Here is a 4,160-nt window from a genome sequence, read left to right as displayed (position 1 = left end):
CTCTTAAGGTGTGGAAGAAACTGATTTTGATGGAATTCTATTCAGAATATTCAAAGCTGATTCTAATGTAAATCCCCAAAAGGAGATTGGCATATCAGTATAGCTCATAATACTACTTACCATTTTTAATAGGGTATGATTTCTCCTTTCGGATACACCATTCAACTGTGGTGTTCCTGGAGGAGTCAGCTAGGAAACAATGCCATGCTCTTCCAAGTATTCATCAAATTTAGTACCTAAGTATTCACCTCCACGATCTGATCAAAGAGTTTTAATACTTTTTTCTGTTTGACTTTCTACTTCAGATTTAAATTCTTTGAACTTTTTAAAAGATTCATGCTTGTATTTCATCAAATACAAATACCTAAATCTTGATTTATCATCAGTAAAGGTAATAAAGTAATGAAAACCTCCTCTAACCATTTCTTTAAATGGACCACATACATCACTATGTATTAGCTCTAAAATATTTTCAGCTTTTAGTCCTTGTCCAGCAAAGAGTGATCTAGTCATTTTGCCTTGAAGGCAGGATTCACAAGTTGGAGTAGTTTCAGAACCCAATGAGGATAAAATTCCCATTTTCTCCAGTTTTGCAATCCTATCTTCTGCAACATGGCCTAACCTTAAGTGCCAAATATATTTTGAACTTGAGTTAATTTTCATCATGGCATTGCATTCATTTAGATCGCTTGCATTCAATTTGTGTTTATCATTATTATCAAAATAATAAAGACCATCATGCATATAACCTGAGCCAACATATTTATTTCTAAAATAAATATTGCAAACATCATCTATGAACTGAAATTCATAGCCATTTCTAGTCAAACTAGATATAGAAATGATGTTCATAAAAGCATCAGGCATATACAAAATATCATTCAAATACAAAACATGTCCACACATGTAAAAAGAATTAGATCCTATGGCTAAAGCTTCAACAGTTGAGCTATTGCCAACCCGGAGTCTAATATCTTGTAATTGCAAGTTTCTACTATTTGTTATACTCTGGGCAGTTCCTATTCCAGTACCCATCCTTCTGGTAGTGGAAACACTTTCCCTTGCCTTTATCAGCTTTGATCATCCCTTTCTGTTTAGCTATCTTATTGGAAGGTAATGTGGGAACACTATCCTTCATATCCAGAATGTAAAAATCTGCAGGAAAAATCAATCCTCCAACCTGCACCAACACATCCTCAACTACTCCCAATGGGTAAGCATTAGAACAATCAGCTAATTGAATAATGACATTGGTTTCTTTCAAATGACCTAAATTTAAAGTTTGAAAAATTGAATTTAACATAACATTAATAGATGCTCCTAAATCTGCCATTGCACTTTCAAATTTAGAATCACCTATTCTGCAGGGAATAGAAAACGAACCAGGATCCCTACACTTAGGGGCTAATTTTCGCTGAATTAGTGCTGACACATTTTCCCCCACACTAATCTTCTCATTATTCCTCAACTTGCGCTTTGTAGTGCATAGTTCCTTAAGGAATTTAGCATACTTTGGAACTTGTTTGATCATATCAAGTAAAGGTATATTCACCTCTACCTTTCTGAAAGTCTCCAAAATTTCATTCTCTTGTTCTTCTTTCTTCGTCTTGGCTAACCTGCAGGGAAATGTAGGAAGAACAAAATTATTAACCTTATTCAGTTTAGGTTCAGTATTTACCTCAATTTCAGGAACTTTAGACTATTTTGCTCCTTGCTTTTTCTTTTTCATTGGCTCATGTGGAGTCTGATTATCAACTTCTTTCCCATTCCGCAACAGTATCGCACTCGCATTTTCTCTGGGGTTCATGACTGTTTGTGATGGAAGCTTTCTAGAACCTTGAGCTTCCAGCTTACTCAAAGATGAGGCTAACTGACCAATCTGCCTCTCTATGTTTTGAAAGCTATTTCTGGTCTCCTGTTGAAATTGTTGGGTATTGTTAGCCAAACCCTTAACAATTTCATCAAGTGACATACCTTGATTTGAGGGAGGTGGAGGTGGGGGTGGATGTGGTTGATTCACTTGTGGTCTTTACTATTGGTATCAGTTTTGCACTGGTTGATTCCCATAACTCAGATTGGGATGATCTCGCCATCCTGGATTATAAGTATTAGAAAAGGGATCATACCTGTGTTGTGGCTGTCCATAATTTCCTACTGCATTAACATGTTGTATTGATTCATCCTTTTGTAATGCAGGATGCATATCAGTAGCATGACCCGAACACGAATAAATCCCACATACCTTAACAATTTTCATTTTCCCTACATCCAATTGCCTCACCAAAGAAGTTAAATCAGAAATTTGTTTCTCAAGGTTAAATGTACTTACCTCATTAACCTTCATAGGTGTGTGATCTATTGTCACTCCAAACTGCTGAGAATTTGCAGCCATGTTAGCAATCAGCCTCCTTGCCTCTTCTGGTGTCTTGTCAACCAAAGCTCCTCCACTAGCAGCATCTATCATACTGAGGTCCATTGGTAGAAGTCCCTCATAGAAATACTGAATCAACAGCTACTCACTTATTTGATGATGGGGACAGCTTGCACACAGTTTCTTAAATCTCTCCCAATACCCATACAAACTCTCTCCATTGTACTATCGGATGCCACAAATTTCTTTTCTTATATTGGTAGCAAGGGAGATAAGAAAATACTTCTCCAGAAATATCTGTTTTATCCCATTCCATGAGTTGACAGATCTAGACGGAAGGTTAACCAATCCTTAGCCATGCCTTCTAGTGAGAAAGGGAAAGCCCGAAGCTTGATCTAATCCTCTGAAACTCCTTGAGGTTTCATGTTGGAACACATAACATGAAATTCTTTTAAATGCTTATGTGGATCTTCACATGCAAGACCATGAAATTTAGGCAACAAATGGATTAGTCCAGATTTTAACTCAAAAGCAACATTTAAAGCAGGGTATTGGATACACAAAGGCTGTTGATTTAGATCAGGAGCAGCCAACTCTTTCAAGGTTCTGGCAGCCATGGTTTCATTTTTGGAATTTGATTATGAATCCAAATCCGAATTCAAAAACTCCTTTGGAGATTGGACTCCTTCAGATGTACTCGGAATCTGCCTAGCTTGCTTACCCAATTTTCTCAACCGTTTAGCTATTTTTTTTACTTCTAGATCAAAGGTCAACTCACCAAATTGAGAAATTCTTGTCATAAACAAAAAGAAATCAAAGTAAAAATAGAAAAATGCCTCAAAACCCTAGAAAACAATGGAATTTGGCCTTTGGATTCATTGGTCTTGATCAGAGCGTCGTTTCCTTCAAAATAGGTATGGGCTGCCCTCCAAATTCAACCAAAATTCTTAATGAGCAGTAACATCATAAATTTTTTTTTTTTAAATCCTGAAAATAACAACACTTCACAAATAAAATTAATAACAAAATACCCTAACAATAAAAACACGAAATCCAATGAATTTCAGTCCCCGGCAACGGTGCCAAAATTCTTGGTGGGTGTCGAATCCACCAAAAATTAAATTAACTGAAATCACCAAATATGAAATATTTTCTCCAGTAAATGGTAAATCCAAGTCGAAGTTAAATTTCGTGCACTTGTGTAATAATAAAGGAAAGAGACAAATATTGGGGGGGGGGGGGTTGTAACACAAAATCAGAAGAAATCAGAAATTTGAGAACTAAATATGAAAATCTCAATTTAAACAAACTTTAGTCCAAGGTAATTCTCATTCCAATGCATTGATTTGATCATAGACAAAAGAAATACAATTATCTCTTATTGAATACTTAACGTAGATTTACCAAACAGTGAGGTAAACCCCTGACTTCCCTATACTCATCAATTCGAGCCCAACACTCTTGTTGACTCTAATTATTAACTGAATTGGTATTTAAGCAATCCTCATCAAATTAATAACTACTTTAAAAATAAGAAGTAATTAAGCTGAACAACAATTTATGAAGCATAAATCATTTAATTTCACCCTATTATTTCTTTAGGTTATTATCAAAAACTGGGATCATAATCAATAAAACCTAATTACTACTCATGTTCAATCTAACACAACAATTACGGATTATGAAGATGAACTAGCAATTGATCTCATTAAACAATTTACTTATAGGCCTTTTTAGTAAATCATTCAATAGATCAAAGACAAAGAAATCAGAAAACAATAGATATTCA

At 35.2% G+C, this 4,160-nt stretch overlaps 1 non-coding gene across 1 annotated transcript; it reads left to right on the top strand.

The window, feature by feature from the left end:
- The first annotated feature begins 2,522 nt into the window (after nt 1-2,522).
- LOC131171573 (small nucleolar RNA R71) lies at nt 2,523-2,629 on the top strand. Its single transcript, XR_009142233.1, has one exon. It is a non-coding gene; the product is annotated as a small nucleolar RNA R71 (small nucleolar RNA).
- Nucleotides 2,630-4,160: the final 1,531 nt, after the last annotated feature.

Source organism: Hevea brasiliensis, chromosome 12 (assembly GCF_030052815.1).
Source record: "Hevea brasiliensis isolate MT/VB/25A 57/8 chromosome 12, ASM3005281v1, whole genome shotgun sequence".
Lineage (NCBI taxonomy): Eukaryota > Viridiplantae > Streptophyta > Magnoliopsida > Malpighiales > Euphorbiaceae > Hevea > Hevea brasiliensis.
Note: the sequence above shows the minus strand (reverse complement) of the source record. Positions and strands in the feature narration are given on the sequence as shown.